The sequence below is a fragment of the Myotis myotis genome, unplaced genomic scaffold (assembly GCF_014108235.1).
Source record: "Myotis myotis isolate mMyoMyo1 unplaced genomic scaffold, mMyoMyo1.p scaffold_m19_p_9, whole genome shotgun sequence".
In the NCBI taxonomy this organism is placed as follows: domain Eukaryota; kingdom Metazoa; phylum Chordata; class Mammalia; order Chiroptera; family Vespertilionidae; genus Myotis; species Myotis myotis.
The window spans coordinates 73,274,703-73,297,963 of NW_023416401.1; the positions used below are offsets into that span (position 1 = coordinate 73,274,703).

Below are 23,261 nucleotides of genomic sequence, written 5' to 3' on the forward strand. Positions count from 1 at the left end.
ATTTGTTCATTTAATCATTATGACAACTCTGTGAAATAAGTGTTCTTCCTTTTTTTTTAATATGAGGAAACTAAAGGACAGATGTTTAAGTGAGTTGCATAAGGTCACATACTTAATCAATGGTCACTAAGAGATTTGATTCCAATTGGACTATTTCCAAAACCAAAGCTCTTAGCCAAGACATTATATTGTCTCTGCAATAGAATACGGGGCCAAATAGATATTACTTGGGCCCAATTTCTGGTTAGAAGATGTTAGGAAAGTTATGCAGCAGAATCCCTGCTGTGTCCTTATAGCTTTCCATAGCTGGGGGAAAAGGGAATTTGTTTTGGAAGAACTGAAATCTCCTGGCACATGCTTGATGCTAACAAAGCAGGAATACATACTAGGAGGTTACTTGTTTGTCTTATTGTCCCTCCAAGTATGTGTGGTTAATTTTACTTCCACTCCTAATAATAGTTCCCGCATAGGTTTTTCAGTTATTTGCAAGCTACTTTTATTTTCTCACAACTCTTTATTTATTTGTGTCCTTATAAAGTACTGTTCTTTCATCTCCTGAATCAAAGCTGAAATGTAGGGATAAATGTGGTTGCTTTTTGGATTTTAAGAGAGTATTTAAACAGTAAATTTTCTGTAAGCTGCTTAGTCAAACTATAAGAGGCAAAATAGAATTAGAGTGATTTTTAAAAATTAAAAATTTAACTGATGTGAGCTATGTCTAAAGAACTACGTCTAAAGGCTACTAACACACTCCTTTCTGACCATAAGAATAACTTCGGTTATAGAAAGGCAGTTTGTATTTGGTAACTCCTCTAATGAATCCTTTTTAAAATGGGTGCCTTTGATTATTTAATGCTAGTTAAAAATAAAACAAGCCGAAACCGGTTTGGCTCAGTGGATAGAGCGTCGGCCTGCGGACTGAAAGGTCCCAGGTTCGATTCCGGTCAAGGGCATGTACCTGGGTTGCGGGCACATCCCCAGTAGGAGATGTGCAGGAGGCAGCTGATCGATGTTTCTCTCTCATCGATGTTTCTAACTCTCTCTCTCTCTCTCTCTCTCTCTCTCTCTCCCTTCTTCTCTGTAAAAAATTAATAAAAGATATTAAAAAAATATTTAAAAAAATAAAAATAAAAATAAAATAAAATAAAACCCATCCCACCGATCAGTCTCTAGCCCAATGATGGCGAACCTTTTGAGCTCGGCGTGTGAGCATTTTGGAAAACCCTAACTTAACTCTGGTGCTGTGTCACATAGAGAGATTTTTTGATATTTGCAACCATAGTAAAACGAAGACTTATATTTTTGATATTTATTTTATATATTTACATGCCATTTCACAAAGAAAAATCAACCAAAAACATGAGTTTGCGTGTCACCTCTGACACGCATGTCATATGTTCACCATCACTGCTCTAGCCCCTTTACTCCTTTATTTTCCTGCTCATCCTATATAATAAAAGGTTAATATGCAAATAGACCAAATGGCAAAACAACTCAACAACCAATCAAAGTGTAATATGAGAATGATATGCTAAGGCTGCTCAACCGCTCGCTATGATGTGCACTGACCACCAGGGGGCAGTCAACTGGTCGACCAGTCGTTTTGACGTGCACTGACCACCAGGGGGCAGATGCTCTGGCCAGTAGGTTAGCTTGCTGCTGGGGTCCAGCTGATCGGGACTGAGGAGATGGGCTGGACACACCCTGGGGCCCTCCTGCAGTCCCTCCTGGTCCAATAGTGCACCAGTCGTCCCTCAGCCTGGCCTGTGCCTTCTTGCAATCCGGGACCCCTTGTGGGATGTTGGAGAGCTGGTTTCAGCTCGATCCCACAGGCCACTCCCCTTGGGAGGGCACCAGATGCAGGGCTCATGGCTGGTGAGCCTCTTCCGATAGGAACTGATTGACTGTGAGCCCACGGCAGGCACAGTGGGGCTTGGATGAGTGGGAGTGGCAGGTAGGGGCTGCAGGCGGCGTTGGACTGTGGGTTTCAGCCCAATTCCTGCAGGCCCCCACCCGTGCATGAATTCATGCACCGGGCTTCTAGCTGAAATATAAGTGCCACGAGGATTGGAATTTATTCCTTTCTGTGTCATCAGGACCTAGAGCAATACTTAGCCATTTGATACATTTTGAGTGAGTGAGTGAATGAATGAATGAATGAGTGAGTGAAGGAATCAATCTACTTTTTATTTCCTTGATTCTGTTACTTCTGTAAAAAATAGAAGTACTTTAAATGAAAATATCTACTCAAACCATTTCCAAGTAAAAATTATAAGGAAAATAATGAAATAAAAATATTTACAAATAACCTTAATATTGAACATGCTGCTGGAAAACAAAAAGGAGACTAATAATACTTTAATAGAAAGGCAAGCAAAGGATAGAAATAATTCATTTGCTAAAATGAAATAGAATAATTAATAAACATATGAAAATATCCACTTTTAAAATTATTGGTAAAATATACAAATTGAATCAATAGCAGATAGCACTTTTTCACCTATAAATTTTACAAAACCTTTAAAATAAGCCCAGCTTCTGTGGCTCAGTGGTTTAGCATTGACCTATAAACCAGAAGATCAAGGTTGGATTCCAGTTCAGGGCACTTACCTGGGTTGCAGGCTTGATCCCCAGTGTGGGGCATGTAGGAGGCAGCCTATCAATGATTCTCTCTCATCATTGATGTTTCTATTTCTCTCTCCCTCTCCTTCCTGTCTTAAATCAATAAAAATACATTTTAAAAAATCATAATATTCAATTCTGTGGAGGAATGATTCAGTTAGACATATCAATGAAATTAGCAGGGGACAAGTAAAATCCACAAAGTTCATAACACATAGAAAGGGTGCCAAAAGTAGCTGAGATCAGACATGAGCTGCAGGGGCGAATTTAGGGAAGAAACCCAATGAGTTCAAAAAGGAGCACATGATGGTGGAAAGTTATGCCTCCCCTCCCCACCTTTACATGGAACTAAGGTGAGCAATTCTATTTCCAGGAATTTATTTGGTAGAACTGATAATCAGGTGATAAGCCCTAGTATAACCTACACGTTGTTAAATATTTTGAATATCAATCTGAATGAAAGATATATTTGCATACATGTGAAATAATATATGGAAAATATGAATCACTACTGCAAATTTTTTCAAGAGCAACATATTGAAATAAAGCTAAATACCAATCAGTAAAGGGCCAGTTAAATAAATTTTGCTAAATTATGGTACACCTATACAATGTAATGCTATGCAATCTATATATATATGTATAAAGAACCGGGGTCGTAACATCCAAAACGACTGAACAGACAATCGAACACAGGAAGTCAGTTTTGCAGTCAATGCTTGGTCGCCGAGGTGACCCAGCACTGACTACCAAGGGGGCTGCGGATCAGGCCTAGAGAGAGGCCCGGAGAGAAAAGCAAGGTCTGATCCACAGCCTCCGTGGCAGCTGTTGATCAGCCCTTGCCTCTCTTTCTCTCCAGGCCTCACCAACAGCCACAGGGGCTGCTGATCAGCCCCGCCTCTCTGATCAGGCCCGGAGATAGGCCTGGAGATGCTGGCTGGTATAGAAACCGACTATTCAGAACCAAATCTGGGTAAACTGCAAGGAGCCAATGGCTGCCTAGGAGGCAGAGCTTTTGACACTGACTGGCATAGAAACTGACCAGTCAGAACCTAATCTGGGTGAACTGTGAAGACAGAACCTAAGGTGGGGGCTGAAGAGGGGTTTTAAGGGCAACAGCTGTTTGGTGTAAGGTGTAAGAAAGCAGTTCAATTTTTTAATGACCGGTTTGACAGTATAGTGCATATGGCTGGCTATCAGTCTAGATACAGGGATTATGTATTTTTTGTCTGCCAAGAGCATCTCCTCCTGCTGAAAAAGGCTCTCCCCTCTCCCACCCATTTAAGCAATCCTATCCTATATAATCTATACTAATAAAAGGGTAATATGCTAATTAGACCGGGTCAACTGGACATCCAACTTCCTTCCGGACAAAGCCATGGTGGTGGAGTCAAGGCAGAGGCAGTTAGGGGTGATCAGGCCAGCAGGGGAGGGCAGTTGGCAGCGAGATCAGGCCGGCAGGGGAGGGCCATTGGGGGCAAGATCAGGCCGGCAGGGGAGGGTAGTTGGGGGTGAGATCAGGCCTGAAGAGGAGGGCAGTTGGGGGCGATATCAGGCTGGCAGGGGAGGGAAGTAAGGGGCGATCAGGCAGGCAGAGACAGGGGTGATCAGGCAGTCAGGCAGGTGAGCGTTTAGGAGCCAGCAGTCCCAAATTGTGAGAGGGATGTCTGACTGCTTTCAGACATCCCCCAAGGGGTCCCTGATTGGAGAGGGTGCAGGCTGGGCTGAGGGAATCCCTCCCCTCATGCACGAATTTCATGCACCAGGCTACTAGTTATAAATAAAAGAATGAGAAATCTCATTAAGTACCAATATAGAAATAACTACAAAATATATTATTAAATGGAAAAAGAAAATATAGCAATGAATATATTATATGCTACCCTTTACGGAAAGCAGGGGTAAAGTTATTATGTATGTTCATATTTACTTATATATTCATAAATAAAATCTAAAAGACTGTATACATTAATAACCATGTTGCCTGTAGAGTAGATGAGGTGGGGAATGAGTAAATAAGAAACAAGGATGAAAGGAAGATATTTTTATAGTTTATTTTTTATTTACATTATATTGATATAAAATCAACTGGTGAGACAAACAAATGTATTAATTACTCAAAAATTAAATAAATAAAAGAACTAGAAAAAGTGGGATTTGTAGAAAATGCATGTTTTCAGGTTGAAGAAAATAATATATTTGTCATATTTGTCATAAGGGTATTTAGGTTAAAAGATAATTAACGTTAATCAACGATACATATGATAAATATGTATATTTATTGCCAGATACATACTGATTAAATATTGTGATACAAAAACTGCAATACATAAACACAATGAAATGTCATCAGGAATTAAAACGATCTTATAAAATAATAGCAAAAGATATGGAAATATATTCATAGTCTGTTTTCATTGGGTAGGAGTGTATTGGAGAGAATCAAGTGAGATAATGCAAAGTAGGATTCCATATCCATAAAATAAAAAGTTATACAGCTGTATACAAGCTTACTGACATATATAGAGAAAGAACTAGAAGGCTACTTACTAAGTTGTAAATCTTTGCCATGGTTATTGGAACTTATGGTATGGTGTACAAATAATGTTAGAACATTCCCTGATAGTAATTTAAATTAATATTAGTTCTCTCAAGGAGGTGGGATGATAGGTAATATTGTTTTTTATTATCATCTCTAGTCTCTAAAGGTCTTCTAATAAATACTTTAATTATAGAAACAAAAGCAAACAAAAAGAAAACCCTTCAACATTTATTTCAAACTTTGAATGGGCCATGTACTATATAGTTTCTTAAACTTCTCAGAACTACACAAGGCAGTTTTTGTTCACCATTTGTGTATGTTATATGCCCTTGAGTTGGCCCCGACTTCTCATGACGCTATGAACAGGCGATGTCCACACAGTCTGTCCTCAGCAGCCCTGCTCAGCGCAGGTAGACATATGCCTCTGTCTTGTTCTATGGAGTCAATCATCTTGTATTTTGGAGTCCTCTCATATTATGGAGTAAATCCAGTTCATATTAATCACCTTACAGATGGAAAACCTGAGGTTCAGAATGATTGTGTCATTTACCTAATACTGCACAGCTAGTATCAGATGCAAACCCAGGTCTGTCTCCATCCAACACTGATTTCTTGATCACCCCACTAAGTAATTCAAGGGAACCCTGCTTGCAGTTGAAAACACCTTTTCCACTGGCTTTCTTTTTAAGTGGCAAATCTTTGCCATGGTGATCGGAACGTGTGGTAGGGTGTACAAATAATGTTAGAGCATTCCCTGATAGTAATTTAAATTAAACAGTCATGCACGGGTAAATTATTTCATTTTTTTTACAGTAGATAAAATATGTTAATTTGTGTAAATGGTCTTCTGGGTGCAGATGCTCACACTGAATGCAGGCTCATCTTAAAAGCCCCCTGTCTTCCATTTGAAGCTTCTTTTACATGCATAGTTTATTTTTCTAATGCTGTCTCAATGTAGGAATCATTTTAAGGAGGCATTTGTGGCTAAATGAAAGAAAAAAAAAAAAAACAGCTCTCTTGGCTTTGGTAAATATTAATGAGCCGGCGGAAAATCTTGTAACTGAAGCGCTGCGCTCTTTGAGATTTTCCTGCCATCTTGGCCCTTTGTGGGCCCTGCTCCCGGGCTGCCGATTAGCATGCTGGTATGTGTGCTATTGTGAGTTCCACGGCAGACCCTTGTGTGTGCTGACAGAAGGCTCACCTTGGTCTATTATCAGCAGTGTCTAGGCATCTTAATGATGTTTTGGATTCAAGCAAGGAAAAAACAAATCATTCAGAAATAATTAATCTGACTTATTCATTTCAAAGCTTCATCACCAAATGCACAGTGTTCCTTTCTGGTCATGTATATGTTGTCATCACAGTAACAGAGTGAAATCTAATTTATATTAATTTTTGAGTGAGAAGAAGTACAGAATTTGAATAGTCAATATTCACTCATATAATACATGTACAAAATGATTGCACCACACGTAGAATTTGATTTAGGCACTCTATTTTATTTTAGAAAATGCATTGTGTTCACCCATCCAAACACTTTTTTAAAAAAAAAATAATTTTACTGTTTATACCACAGTCACATGCAAATTGGTACAACTGTTCCATGACAGAGAGAACACACAGAGACCTGTCAAACAAGGTAAATTAAGGGAAGGCTTTCCTAGAGCTGGAGAAGTACCACAGAAACACAGGATGGCTGCACCTATCTCAGACAGCAGCGCCAGGGGTGTGAGTGGGTAGGAATGGAGGGTGCTCCTACAGTAGCTGGCCTCCTTGTATTGGCCTGAGACCACTGCTGGTTCCTAAGGTGAATTTCCTAATATGCCTGGTAAGCTGATCACTTGTAACCATTTATAATTGGGGTAGGGCGACACTTCTGCAGAATAAATTCTACAAGTTCCTGGGCAGGTTCTCTAAATCTCATCTGTGATCAATGGTTGGTAAATTATGTTTCTGCAAAAGTAATCCCATAAATAGACATCCAGGAGACTTTTACAGCCAGTGAAATTAGACAAAAAATAAACAGCAACACGAACCAAACCTAAACACTGAACTAAAATGGTGTCACGTCAGGACTTCTGAAAGAACCAGAGTAGGCAAGATTATTCAAACAGAAGATCCTCATCCTTCTCTTCAGCCCGAAGTTTGGCAGGCTCCGTCACCTCTCCAGCTACCCTCCGTTTCTCCAAGTCCCTCTCAGTTTTTTCCTTGAGAGTCTTTTTCTTCTCCTGTATTTTCTTTAACCTAGAGAACTCTTCTCACTCTCTCTCATCCAGCTCTGCGATGATATAAGCAAGGGTACATTCAATCCTGGGAATGATGACATGTTCAATGGCATTTTCATGCCTGTTGGTTATCTTAACAGCTTCATCCAAAGTAACAAAGAAAGTCTACAGCAAGGAGAGTTCCACCAGTAGTTCCACTGCTTTGGCATAGTTCCTCTTTAATTTAGCCGGTTGTTCCCCACCTCTGGCTAAACCAGTCAGTTCATAATTGTCAGTTCCTTCATGGTAATGTTCAAATATTGCCAAGGTAAGACCCACTATATTATTTTCTTTGCTCGAATCTTCACCTGGGCTTTATTCACATTTTGGATAACTGTGGTGCTGAAGTCCCCTGCTGTGAACTTGGCCTCAGCAGTGAAAGGCAGCTTCTCTCATCACTTCACCCATCAACATTTTAGTCTCTGATCTTCTTCAGGATCTGTCGAAATCGAAGAGTTAGGGCATCAGATTTTTTCTTCAGGAGGTTTCTACCTGTCTGTGCTCCTTTCAATCAAGCCTTCATAATGGTCTGTGCCATTCGCGAGGGAAAGATTTCAATTCGGTCTTTGCCCGACATTCTGAAGATGACTGTTCGGCTTGGTTTCCGGTTGGGCAGTCGTGGTTGCCACAGACCCAGCCACAGTGTCTTCTTCTACCGCAGTCAGCTGGTTGTGTCATCCAAACACTTTTAAGATTCATTTTTACTTCATAAGTAATATTTTTAAAATATATTTTTATTTCTTTTAGAGAGGAAGGGAGAGGGAGAAATAGAAACATCCATGATGAGAGAGACTTACTGATTGGTTGTCTCATGCACGCCCCTTACTAGGGATCGAGCCCACAATCCAGGCATGTGCCCTTGACCTAAATCAAACCTAGGATCCTTCAGTCCACAAGCCAACGCTCTATCCATTGAGCAAAATCGACTAGGGCAGTAATAATATTTTTTAATGGTGCTGAGTGATAGAGAACTCAGAAAATATAGTATTGGGGTTACTTTTACCTCACTGGTCATTCCTCTAAAACCTGTGTTGTGGGATCACATAATAAAAATTATGAATTTGCCTATTTGCTGATTTTATTATACCAGACACAATAATGAAATGTAAGAATAAACAAGGACAATTTCCCTAATAACAAAATGTAGGAATGATCAAAGGTAACTAAAATAATTTTTTTTAAATTAAATTTGCTACACCTTTTTAAAATACTGTTAGTCCAAGGGGTTGTATGATGCTTATGAAGAAATTATTTGACAAAGCAAAATATTCTTTTTAAGAAAGAATGCAACATTTGAGTCTAGTCACATGGGTCATAAATTCCCACCCAGTTATTTTTATTATTTAATAGGCCCATTGAATTAAAAAAGACCAGGAAAAATATAAAGCAGTTGTTTGAAAACGATTTTTAGACAAGAAAAAATGCATTAAGTATTTTCAAGAGTTATTACTAATCTCTCATTGCACACTTATTCATCTGCTTTTACAGAAGTTCAATGTACTGAGCATTTTTACTGTCATGTAGAGAGAAAAATGATAGGAGTTTAAGAATATAACAAAAGTGTTTGGAAACATAGACATAGAAGTGTCGTTAATCCACTGAGTCTCTGCTCCAAAATCTTGCTTAAATTGTGTTCACAGGGATTTATTAGGTCCTTTTACAAAGCACTTGTGGGGAGAATTTTTATCAGTGCCAATTCTGAGATCAGGTTGTAGCTGGGTAATTTTTAGTTGTTTATAAACAGACTGTGAATTCCATGAGAAACCACTTTAGTAGTTTGAGAAAGAAGGAGAGAGTTGCCGAAACCGGTTTGGCTCAGTGGATAGAGCGTCGGTCTGTGGACTGAAAGGTCCCAGGTTTGATTCCGGTCAAGGGCATGTACCTGGGTTGCGGGCACATCCACAGTGGGAGATGTGCAGGAGGCAGCTGATCGATGTTTCTCTCTCATCGATGTTTCTAACTTTCTATCTCTCTCCCTTCCTCTCTGTGAAAAATCAATAAAATATATTTTAAAAAAAGGAGATAGTTACTGAAAATGATTGCCTAATTTGAGAAATGGAGCTCTTGACTGCTGACACAAGTTTTAGGAACTTCAAAACTGCCAAGTTATGGTGCTATGGTCACATGTAGCTATTTCTCCAAGATTGTGCTTGTGGTGAGTTAGAAAATAGACATCTAGTGAAAGTCTAACAAGGCATGCAGGGTCAGATGTAGCTTTGATTTGAGAGATACACGCTCACACACAGAGGTACATAATATAAACTATCAATATACTTCAAAGTACACTCTACCTAAATTCGGTTGTACTATTAAAATTCTACTGTTATTCTTTATGAGCAATAAAATATTTTGAAATTTGAACCATAGGCTAGATATACTGGTTTCATGTGTAGGGTGCATAGCCCTGAACATTAATTCTAGACAAAATATTGAAAAGAAGAAAGCAGTTCTAAAGTATTAAACCTGTACCTTGACTTTTAAAGTGATGGATACTTTATTTTAGAAGTTTCACTTGTATTGAGAAAGCCCATCATAAAACTCAAAAAGTCTTTATCTTTTTCTTTACATAGCTAATTTCCCCAGTGCAGTACAGTATGATTTGATATTGAGAAATTTTATTTAGGTACAGTTTTCCAGTAACATGTTGTGGAGTCAGAATAATGGCCCTATTAGATGCCCACACTCTAATCCCTGTAACCTGTGAATATTACTCTATTTGGCCAAATGGTTTTGCATATGTGACTTAGATTAAGAATCTTGAGATGGGGAGATTATCCTGGATTATTTATTTGGGAGAGGGGGCTCAAACTAATCGCAGGAGTCCTTAGAAGCAGAGAACCTTTCCTGTTGTGATAGTGAAATATGACTATGGAGAAAAGGTACAGAAGGAGGCGACATTGCTGGTTTTGCAGATAAAGGCAGGAGACCACAGCCCAGGAGTATGGGCAATGTACAGATTCCAGAAAAGGCAAGGAAACAGATTCTTTCTTCAGAGATTCCAGAAAGAACCAGCCTGCCAACACTTTGATTTTATCCCAGTGAAATGGATTTTAGACTTCTGATCTCCAGAACTAGAAGAGAATAAATTGTGTTAAGTGACTAAGTTTCTGGAAGTTTGTTATAGCAGCCATATTAAACTAATATATAGACATTAAATAAATATATAAAGTGAGGCATCCTATCTAATAAAGAGGGAATATGCTAATTGACCCTCATGCTGTTGCAGAGATGGTGGCGCCCACAGCCAATAAGGAGGGAATATGCTAATTGACCATCACACCCTCAAAGATGGTGCCGCCCACAGCCACAAGATGGCAGTGCCCAGTCCCCTCAGCCCCGCCGGGGCACCTGCCTCAGGAGTCCCCCAGTCCCCTCACCTCCCCAGCCGCCCAGGGCCGGCCCAAGGCATAGGCAAGCCTCGATGGCGGCTGCCCAGCCAATGCCCAAGGTGCAGGCAAGCCTTGGATGGCGGCTGCCCAGGCCTGGCCTGAGGTGAAGGCAAGCCTCAGATGGCAGCTTCCCAGTCACCCAGGGTCGCCCAAGGCTCAGGTAACTAGGGCCGGCTGAGGTTTGCACTGCCAGTAGTGGCAGCAGCCAAGGTGTGATAGGGGCATCGCCTTCCCCTAATCTCCAGGTTGTCTCCTGCCCCTGAGGGCTCCCAGACTGTGAGCAGTGGCAGGCTGGGCTGAGGGATCCCCCGCTCCAGTGCATGAATTTTCATGCACTGGGCCTCTAGTACCTATATAGAAAGCTACAAAGTCATAGGATAGATTTTTGATTCTTTGAATAAAAATTAGGTTGGTAAAATCATAGAAACTGTATTTCACATAAAAATTCCCATTTACTTTGTGTTAGAAGAATTCAGGTTTAAAAACTTGAAATGTAGAATATTGTTACAAAATGACCACCACGATTCATATCCCTGTTTATACACATTGAGTAGGCCCCTTCTATAGGCTTTGAACTTAACCATGTAATTTACTTTTGCCAATGGGAAAATGTCAAAGGCAGCTCAAGCTGAGGCTTAAAAATTGCTTCTGCATTGGACTTGCTTTGTCTTGTGGCTGGGATCCTTTGTTCACAGTCTGAAGAAGCCTGGGCTGGCCTCCTATAAGTTGAGAGATCCTGCAGAGATTCCTCAACCAAGGCCCCTAGCATGGAGTGATGCTGTCCTATCCCATCAAGCCCCAGCCAAACTGGTCCAGATGAGAAGAACCATGCATAAAATCCACAAGATCATAAGCACTAGTAAGTGTGTTATTTTGCTTTGTTTTGAGTCATTAAATTTTGGGATGATTTGTTTCTCAGCAGTGGAAAACCAATCCAGTGTAGTAACTTTCTCCAGCAGTAGGTATATTTCAGACATGACTGCATTCTTAAGGGGGTAGCACTTGGATATCTTATGTTAGATTTCTTTGGATTCATTTGTAGCCTTTGATTTTCAGTAGGCTTGGTTTGAAATTATATCAGAGACTTCCTGGGTACTCTGAAACTACTAATATTGATGTACCTTCACTTGGACTTTTCAGACCCAACTTTTTAATCTTTACCCTCCAAAATATATTTGATTAAAAAGCATTAAAATTATTAGATTACCAATATTTTTGTAAAAGCATCTTGCCCTTTGAATAGACTCTTACTGAAGAACAGAATGTACTTATCGCTAAAGACCTCCTGTATTTTTGTATACCTATGTGCATAAGGCGGAAGTGAGGTTAAGTAAGAAGAGGTCTTACCTCATTGGGACCTTTGAATCAGGGAGGTGAAATAAGAGCTTTGCAAAAAAAACAACAACAACAAAACAAAACAAAAAAACAGAGCCCATTCATCTGCCAGGAAAAATTACCACCAGGAAATTTACTGAAAAAAAGAAAAAAGACATGAAAGCAGCCCCCTACCCCAACCCTGGTCTCTTGGAGAATTATATATAAATTTCTTAGGCTCTGAAGGATCACAATTTGAAGATGCCCTGGCCAGATGATCTCTGAAGTGCCTGCCAGCTTTAGAATTATAGCATTACGCTACTCATTTCATATTGGAAATAAGATGTTTATTTCCATGGAATACAGCAACGTTAACTGACTCCCTCAGGGATGGAGACCATGACTCTGTCCCTGTGGACATGAACTGAATTGAAACAACCATCTCTGCTTCTCAGGTGCTTTCCGGTTTTCACTTTCAGGAGTTTGTCTTTACATTTTGAACAAGGCATTTGTACACTTGTTTGCTTCTGTGACCAGTCATATTTGCGGAGTCTTTTTTTCTGTTCTTTTCAGAGGACCTGACATGTAAGAATTAAAAATACAAAGGGGAGCCCAACCGGTGTGGCTCAGTGGTTGAGTGTCAACCTATGAAACAGGAGGTTACAGTTTGATTCCCAGTCAGGGCACATGCTTGGGTTGCAGGCTCGATTCCCAGTAGGGGGCATGCAGGAGGCAACCAATAGATGATTCTCTCTCATCATTGATGTTTCTTTCTCTCTCCCTCTCCCTTCATCTCTGAAATCAATAAAATATATGATTAAAAAATGAAAATGGGATTTAATAGCACTTGTTAGTAAAGAAAAAATTCTAGCACCTTTCTTAAGGGTTTATCAGTGTTAGTGGTGGTAGTATTTTTTGCCAAATATATACTTTCTCCTAAAAGGGAGGCAATGAGTGAATCTTATAACATTCTTATTTGGGTTAAGGTAGAATAATTCACATTTTGTGAACCATGATGTTTATGTTTGTGTCTGTGTGTTTGTGTGTCTCTTTGTACAGTATGTAACATGTAAGAATATGATAGAAACAAAATTGGCCTTATATATTTAATTCTGCTACATTCATGCTTGGGTATTTTGTAGATAACTGTATCTCCCCTGGCTGCATGTAAAATAGTGAAGTAGCTTTTCCTTAATACTAATTTAAGGCATTTTGGAAATACTTCTCAAACCACTAAGACATCAGTGCACTGCTATCCTTGTGTCCTGGAAGAGTTAATATAAGTTTCAAAAAAGATCTAATTTACTGACTCATGGTATCTTTTCATGGGAATTACTTGGCTTTTGTGGAATAGCCTTTCATCTTTCTGCTTTTTAGTTAATTCAATTGAATTTTCATCCGATTTACATTGTTTCTTTCTAATTGCAGTCAGTCCCTCATCTTACAAACCATTCTGTTCCAAAAACTAATTTATGAGTTGATTATTTGGAACTTAGAAGGCACTTTTCAATAGAAAAATTAAAAAATGCAAATGTTGGGTGTGTTCCCAGAATAGCCCACAGACGACAGCTTAACCCATCCTATACCCAGGGCTAATGCTGCTATCCAGCATAAACAACACAAGGAGCAGTGCATATGAGGGCAACATGATTTTCAAGACCCAAATTGGGAAGCCCAGAGTTGATTTTTCTATGGTAGTCCTGTCAGTAGAGGTGAGGACTTTCCTGTCTTCATTCCTGCAACCTAAAATGATGCAAAATTAAGACATGGACATTCATAATCCAGGAGCAGGGAAGGTGTGTAATAAGCATCAAAATAAAATCTGAGGAGAATGAAGAGTCTGAATTTTACAAAGAGTGGTGAGGGTGTGGTGAAACATTAGGATAAAAAGTAGAGAGAAAGGTTGAGTGCTAGGTTGAGTGGGTACATGAATACCTAAACCTAAGGTTTAAAGGCTTCTGCAGCTCTGGCTCTTTTCATAAAATCTCATTTCAAAATCAGGTACAGATTCAAGTCCACGTAGGTAGCATTGCTTGGTGAAGAACAGGCATTTAACTCACTAATAGTCTTTATGTTGAACAACCCATTTTTTTCTGCTACCCTTTTGCCTTTGAGACTCTTCCTCAGGTGGAAGGGGGAGATCAAAGGAGAACCTTAAGAAAGAAAGGGAGGAGATGGAGAAGGTATGACAGACGTCCTTGAGCAGTGGCAAACAAAGGTTACACTTCCCATCTCTCTCTTGGTATAAAGGGGCAGATTTTGAGAGAAATGAGAAAGGGAAAGAGTGTGAGAGACTAAATGGGAGAGAACGTGAACTCCTAGAAGGAATTTTAGTAGGCGGACCTCTCTTGCATTTCTACTAGGACAGTATTCCCATGTTAATTACAGGCCAGGCTTCCTGGATCTGACCTCACCAATAAAGTTTCCAAAGAACTGTCTCAGGAGGCAGGGAAGTGACTCTCAAGTGTTTCTTTCGAAGAAACCAGATGACTTTCTAAGAAAATTATTGTCATTTTAGAAATGAGATTGTATACCAGTTGTATAAAACTCTCATAGACAGGCCTTGGTGAGGCTGTCCTCTGCTGTCTGCGGGCTCTTCTCTGTCCCCATAATCCAATTAATTCCTGTTTATCCCTTAGCATGCCTGTGTTACATGCTCCAGGAAACCTTTCCTGAGCATCTCCTCCATGCAGACTGGGCCAGGCTCTGAGACAGAAGCATTCTCATACCATGTTTTACTGCTGCTTTTTCACTCTTTTTAATCTCTGTCACAAAAGTAAGTACATAACTAATCAACCACTGAATCTAGTGCCTCATACACTGGCTGACACTTAGCAGGTGCTCAATAAATATTTGTCATGAACGATTGAGAAGCGGAAAGTGTGTATCTTAACATGTCTGTGCGTAGGGAGATCACCTTTAATCCATACATTTGACTATTTGAAAACTTAAGATACAGAGGAGATATTCAAAACTGTTAAATAAAAGAAATTGACTGAAATGTTGTTGCTAAACATAAGAAGGATGGATTCTAGAAAGCCATCCTTATCTCAAGAAGTTTATCTACTTCTATGTCAAAGTTGTACCAGTTGTCTACCCAGTTTTCAAACTAGTTAATGCTATTTCAACTTGAATTATTTTTAGATTCCAAAGGTGAGGTAATTGCCCTTGGCTTTGCATTGAACAGACTGTGGTTCTCAAGAATGGCTCTTCAAAAGAGTCAGCATCTCTGTCCTCTATTCCCCATAACTGTCCAGAGCAACAGAGAAACGCTGGATACATCCATGGAAACTTAGGTATAGACGTTAATCATGAGATAACATGGACACTGGTTTTGATTCCAGGCACCCAAACCATTAAATTATAGGAATTCATGCTCTTCACAGAGGAACTGTTTAAGCCAGCAAGTCTCTTGTGATTCCATTCATTTATCTTTACCTCTCAGGGCTTGTCTCAATGAGCCACACTTGACAGGGTGACACACACGGCGCTGCAACATTTCAGTGCTTCCCTAGGGCTTCTTCATTTTACTACCATTTTTGTGACATGTATATCATGTACAATGTAATGAAAATGTGTCTAGACCCCCACCCACTTTTATTTGCCACTGGAGCTTGAACAAGAGCTGTCTTGGGTACACGCTCAGACTTTCTCAAGTGCAAGAGGGATGGTTTAACATGAATTGCACAGTTTAAATTTTCAATAGATTAAAAGGAAAAGAAAAAAATGCACTTCTGAGGCACATCACCGTCCCTCTAAAGAGAGTATTACACTTTAATCATAGATGTTTTAATCTACTGTTTTGTATTACTTGAACTTCAAAAAAAAAAAAACCCACAAATATAAACTGTGAACAATTCATAGAGAGTGCTGTACAGATTTCCAATCAAAATTAAAGTAAGAATTTGTAACTAAACATGTAATTCAGAAAATGTCAGTAAAAACATGAATTCTGAATTGTGTATTTATTCTTTTTTTATATACTGATTCCATTTCAAAAATGTGAAAATGTTTTGTTTAATCTTACATAGGCCTGCAAACATAGATTTTAAACATTATTTCTGATCAGGAATAAACATTAAATTTCCAATAGAAAGTGGTACGTTGAGGTAAATTTAGTTATGGGACATAATGGGATTTCAAAAATAAAAAAAAATTAATAAGAAATTTGAATATTCTGTTGTTTTTTAAATTATCCTTATTGTTTACCTCTTAATTTTATATACTATGAGATTCCAGATTTAGAATAAAAAACTTCTATGTTTGGGAGTTTTCAAAAATTGATTCAAAAAATTACATAAGATTATAGAGAATTTACATTGACTCTTTTTTTTTTATTGCTTAAAGTATTACAAAGAGTAGTACATATGTCTCCTTGTTTTTTCCCCTTGACATTGACTCTTTAAAAAAAGTTACCGTATTTTTTTCTAAAAACACTATTTTTTAAAAACACATTAGACTGAAAATTGAGGGATGTCTTATACATGGAAGTCAGCCGAGGAGGGAGCCCCATGGGTGCATAGCTGCCTATATCTTGTCAAACAGACTTCCTCCAATCACAAGCCTTATTGTTACTGATGTCAGCTGATGCCGTAATTGGAGGTGGAAGTGGAGAGTGCCAGATGCAACAGGGACCAGAGCGTGGACAACAGGGGGATGGGAGCATGAGTGTGTGTGTGTGGCGGGGGGAGAGGTTGGGGGTTAATGAGGGGGATGAGGACACATTTGTAATACCTTAACTAATAAAAAAAAAAATATCTTACTTTCTGAGAGGATATCTCATTAGCCCCAGGTTACATAGGTGGTGAAGGATGGAGCTGAGATAGCGGCCAAATATCATGCCTAGGGTCACTGTGTGATAGTTTAAAAAAAAAAAAAAAAAACGTCAAAAAATAAAAAGATAAATATTGGTAAGTGACTGTCTCGCACTGCAAAATTCAAACTGAATGCAATCAGCAATTCAAAGGAGCAAGGAAAAAGAGCTGCAGAGAGACAATTTGGACCTCCTCCCACTGAGTGTATGATCAGACAGTGGAGAAAACAGGAAGAACAACTCCTTAAGATTCCAACAAAGAAGAAGGTCTTAAGAGGAAAACCAGCAAAATGGGCAAACTTGGAGCAGAGGCTCAAGACTTGGATTATGGAGCAGCGCCAGAGTAGCTTATGTGTCAACCAAGCTTATTCAATGTCAGGCAAGAATGTAAGCGAAATGAACATTGTTGATTTTACAGGAAAGGCAAAATGGTGCTTCAATTTTATGAGGAGAGAAGGGTTGGCCATGAAAGCACGAACAAAGTTAGCTCAGAAAATGCCACCAGTTTATGAGGATGATCTCACATATATAGACAGTGACTGAGAAGACAGCAGTGATACAATAGAAGTTGAAGAAATTAATATGTCTGGAATTAATAGTGATGAAGAAGAGAACAGTGATGCAATAGAGGCTGAATAAAGTTATATGCTGCATAATATCATAGTACTGGTAGGTAAACATTACCTGTGGTAATTATTAAATTAAAATGTGTTCTGTTTTATGTTTAAAATCTTAATTTCTTAATTTTGGGTTGGAAAAGTGTGGGTCGTCTTATACATGGGGGCATCTTATACACAGAAAAATACAGTAGTTAAAACTGCTGATGTTCATCTGAATATTAAATCATGTTTCATAAAAATAGTAATTTTCAGAATTTACTTTTACTAGAGTAGTAAACATTTTGTCTACAATCATGAGAATTTGAAATGTTTTAATTAGTTATTTTATAATTAAAATTAATCATGAAAAAATAAAATACAGTTAACATCAAAACTGATCATGCCATTTTTAAAAGAATGTTTCTGAAATAAAGCTGGCCAATTTGGTTGATGCATCTGCATTTTACTTATTTCTTTTTATTTTAATATTATGATGATTTTAGCATTCTATACTGGACCCCATGTCCAAGGTGCAGAAGTTTGTTTTCCACTAGTGAGGCCTTTGATTTAAGAATGGTAATACTTATAATCTCTATAAGTGACACTTAAGAGAGTATTCTACCAAACTTTAACTACATATTACTTGAGTTTCACATTTGTGGGGGGAAGTACAACATGAAGAAAAAACTTAACACCATTACCTGGGGCTAGCACCCACAAACCAAGGCACTTGGGTTTCTTTGCAAGGTCTCTCAACTTCACCCTTAACCTATAGCATCATTAATATAAACTCCCATAACACATTACCTATTACTTGATCTCTCAGATGCCATTCCTTTTATCTTAGATATTCAGTTTCTCCCTCTTCTTGAGATCTTTCTGGTCCTGGCTATTTTAAAAAAAAACAAGTGCACACATGCAACTTCTCTAAAATCCATGTGCTTCTCCTGCTACCTTGTCTGTCTCTTCTCTCCATAGCAATTCTGACCCACACTGATTAGGGAACTATATCTTTAATCTAGCAGGTAAGGTTTTAGTCAGTATGTCAGTTTTCTGTCAGTAAGATTATGCTGCATAATAAACCATGGCAAAATTTCAAGGGTGAACAATACTAGGTTATTTAGTTATTACATCTGTGCATCTGTTGGACCACTGGGCTCCATTCTGTTTCCTGTCTTTCTCCTGGGACTCACTAACTAAGCCAGGCATATTCTTCTAATGAGGAAAGCAGAAGTGCAACAAGGCAAGTAGAAATATGCAGAAACTACATGCCATCAATTATACCTTTTTCTTTTGGCCAAAGGAAGTCATTTGGCCAAATAAATACAAATGGAAAAGATGCTCCATCTACTTTAGTGAGTGAAACTGCAAAGTCACATAGTAAAGGATGTGGATGCATGGGGAGGCGAAGAATTGGGGCCAATAATGCTGTCATGGTAATCTTACCTCCCTGGGCAGTAAAGTGATACTATAGACTTCTGCATTCTTTCGGAAATGTCCTCTTCATGTGGTTTCCATCATGAAACTTTCCCTTAATTTTCAAACCATCCCTCTGGCCCACCCTATTCAATTTCCTTTGCCAGTCTTCCTCAAGGCTTGGTTGGAAATCCTTAAGACCTGATATTATTATCTATTATCTATTATCTATCTATCTATCTATCTATCTATCATCTATCTATCTATCATCTATCTATCTATCATCTATCTATCATCTATCTATCTATATCTATCTATCTATCTATCTATCTATCTATCTATCTATCTATCTATCTATCTATCTATCATCTATCTATCTACCTATCATCTATCTCTTCCTCTCTCCTTCCTTCCCTCTCACACACAGTCACAGTTAGTGTCATACATGTTCATTGCCACTGAAATAAAGATGAACCAAAAAAGCTTGAATTTCTTCTCTGGGTTCCAGAATCATATATCTAACTTCCTACTTTATAGTTTTTTTCAAGATACCTCAAAGATACCTCAGATTCAACCTAGATTTAAAACATTCCTAATATTTCCCCCATTGTGTTCCAAACTTCTTAAGTGCCCCCTTGCTCAGTGAACAGTACCACATTCATCAACTTACACATTCATCAAGGAGTCCTTCTTGACACTATTCTTTCATCAGTAAACCCTATTACTTTTATTGCCTAAATAGCTCTGGAATTCATCTGCTTCTTTCTAGCCTCCTATGTTTGTCTAGTTACTTTCTACTCATCTTTCAGCTTCTGCTTCATTCCCATGCCAGATACTTTACCCCTAAATGAAACAGGTTCTTCCAGCCCTCCCAATAAAACCACATGCCTCTGCTATATGCTCTAGCCACACCATGCATATCTCCTTTGCTGATTGCAGTGATGAATTTGCATTTTGCTATGGGATTATTTCATTAAAATCTTTCTGGCCATGGGACTGCAAGCTTTTGATCATCTTTATCTTATCAGCACCAAACCCAGGTCTTGGCACATAAAATATGCTCAACATATTTTTCATGAATGTGTAAGTGTAGGTGTGTGTGTATACACGCATGCAAGTTTATAAAGAGAAACTTTGAATTGTCAGGGCATACATATACCGGTATTACTCTCAATATCAAAAAAGTTATTTTTCATTCAAGAGGTCTTTTATGTTTATGTATTGCTTGCAGTGGTTCTCAACCTGTGGGTCACGAACAATGAAAATACATCCTGCATATCAGTTATTCACATTACGATTCATAACAGTAGCAAAATTACAGTTATGAAGTAGCAATGAAAATAATTTTATGGTTGGGGGTCACCACAACATGAGGAACTGTATTAAAGGGTCACAGCTTTAGGAAGGTTGAGAACCACTGGCTCTAGTGCTTAAATAGGCAGCTTACATCAGAAAAATTCTGATTAAAGGAAGCAATATTAGGAAAATAATAAAATATAACCCTTACATTATAACATCTTGATTGCTCTGATAGTTTATTAACAAAGAAAGTTTTTGCTATGCAGTTTCTTTCATAAGACAGAGATTTTAAGTTAAAGGGGAATAACCAGACTCTAAAACACATCCTTGTACAATTTTGCATTAATCAGTAGAGAAAAGCATCACATTTGGCAGGTGGACAATTTGAGGACTAGGGTACTTGCAGGTGTGTGTGTGTGTGTGTGTGTCCTAAAACATTATGTCCAAATCTACACTTTTACTTATCACACTGGGAACTGTGATTTTACAGCAGGAAACATATTGTGAAAGTAAATCAGTTTTGCATCTCTGGTTTCATAGTGATATAAGATAATAGGTGAAAAGGAAAAAGAGAGTCAGGTGGAAATTCACACAAATTATTTTCAATGAAAAGAAAACACTTTCATAAAGGTAAGCTACCAATACTAAGTTATCCACATTCAATACATATTTTTATGTCTCTAGTTATCATATTACACTTCATATCACCCAGCATTGGTTGGCATTATGTTATAAATATGCAAATGATTTCTCTGAAAACATCCATCATATGCTGAACCTTTTACATTTTCTTTTTTTCATGAAAGAGAAGCCAGAGCGGTTTGCTTCTAATTTGGTCTCAAACTTCAGCCACTAAGAAATAAGTTATGGTGAAAGGATTATTAAGATAGTAAACAGCTTGTGAAAGTAGTCATATCTGTGCCAATTAGTGGTTGCTTACATTCACTATCTATCATTTGGGGAATGTGGAGAGTAGGATATTGAGTGTCTAGGTGGCTTAGAGGGGTTCTTTTTATCTGGTAGTTGTCATAGTAATGCCCAGCGCTATAAATTGAAAACGGCATGTAAATTCATGAACTGAAGACTTTGGGGCCCTAAAATACTTTCCCCAAGAATATCCTACTCCATCGAGCAAACGTTGTGAAAAATAGTTCCTTTGGCTTATCGTACATTTGCACTCAGGGAATATCTGTCATTCCAGAACTCACAGCCTCCTGCCTGGGAGACATTTTCAGATAAAGTGAATGTTCTCAAAGCAGGCCAAGTGGAGGGCAGATTAATATGAATTTAAAAAGATCATATATTTTTTGAGCTGTATATGTAACAGACCAAATTTCCTGAGCTGTCTTTGTTTCTTTGCAGATAAAAGGTCATGATGTTTTTAAGTACTTATAACACCTAAAAATGGCTTATGATAAGCAAAGGCGAGGTCATTTTTGTCCTGAGAGGATGTTGGCTTACTTCTCAGCTGACAATTGCTCAGCAATCAAGGCATAGGTTCTGCCTTGGTGGAGGGACAACTCAGGATTCCTCTCCCAATTTCTGCATCTGACACCCTCTTTCGGATTTAGGACACCTGGGAAAAACAGAGTTGTGTGTGCTAGAGCCAAGACCCTATCAGACCTGGAGAGCCCACTCGCTCCTGTTGCTCTCACGGCTAGAGCCTAGGGCCATTCCAGATGAGGTCACCTCAGCTGTGTTCTCACCACTCCAGCTTTGGGTCATTTCTGATGAAGTCACCTCAGCCACATTCTCACCATTCTTTCTCAGAGGCTGAGATGAGGTCACTTCATGAGGAACATTTCTTGCCTCATTTATTTACTTGAGAATGCTATATTTGTTGTTTAAATCAGACACAAGTGCCTGACAACTCTCTCTCTCTCTCTCTCTCTCTCTCTCTCTCTCTCTCTCTCTCTCTCTATCTCTCTATCTATCTATCTATATATATATATATATATATATATATATATATATATATATGTTATAAGTAAAATTACCTGAGAATTGTAGCCTCCATAAACAGTGATTCTACTGAACTTTGATGAATAAAGTCTAGGAAATTCTGGAACTTTAGAGTCTTATCTCCCAGAAAAAGAGGATTTAGTTTTTGAGAGAATTACTTAGGTTGCTTTTGAGAGGGTCAAAATTTAGTACAAACTGTGTTATTTAAATATTACTGCTAAAGTAATTACATCTGAAAAATTCAAAACTGCATAGTGAGAACACAAGTATTCATTGTGTTATCTTTGTACTTTTTGATGTCTTTTCTTCTTTGGGGGGAATAGTGTTCTGCATCTTAGAGGCCTCTGGGTCATGTATGAAATGTCATATATAAAATTAAGAGGAAGCCCTGGCTGGTTTGGCTCAGTAGTTGGAGAGTCAGCCATGGACTGAAGGGTCAATGGGTTTGATTCAGGTCAAGGGCATGTACCTTGGTTGCAGGCTCGATCCCTGGCCCTGGTCAGGCCTTATAAGGGAGACAACCAATCGATGTGTCTCTCTCATATCATTGTTTCTCTCTATCTGTCTCCCTCCCTTCCACTCTTCCTAAAATCAATGGCAAAAAATATCCTCTGGTGAGGATTAACAAAACAAAATAAAAATAAGAGGAAATAAATATTCCATCAATTGGAATAGCCTTAAAAAAACACCCAAGATTGTTCATATTCTGAACATACTATTTGTTATATATTATGCCCAGTTTACCTGATTTTGTTTAACTGGGATTTCTTTATCTTTTAAACTTACTAGAATCTTGAATCATTAATTTGGTTAATTCATTCTGTTTTCCAAATGCATTGCCCTCATCCTTGTCATTCTTCTGTAGGTCTTTAGGGCTTCTCCGTTTCTTTAGAATAAAATCAAGGATTTTACAGAGACTTTCATGGCCCTGCGTGATTGGCCTCTACCCGAATCATCTCCGGCCTCTCCATTGCTCACTAACCCTCACCCACCTTGGCTTCCACTAGTTCCTAAAATATAACTAGCCTTTTCCTACCTCAG

At 38.5% G+C, this 23,261-nt stretch overlaps 1 protein-coding gene and 1 pseudogene across 2 annotated transcripts in view; one reads left to right on the plus strand and one right to left on the minus strand.

The window, feature by feature from the left end:
• The window catches only part of MACROD2 (mono-ADP ribosylhydrolase 2), a 1,927,670-nt gene that overhangs the window by 684,240 nt on the left and 1,220,169 nt on the right, over window positions 1-23,261 (plus strand). The gene's annotated exons all lie outside the window — the stretch shown is intronic.
• LOC118662984 lies at window positions 7,267-8,005 on the minus strand (annotated as a pseudogene).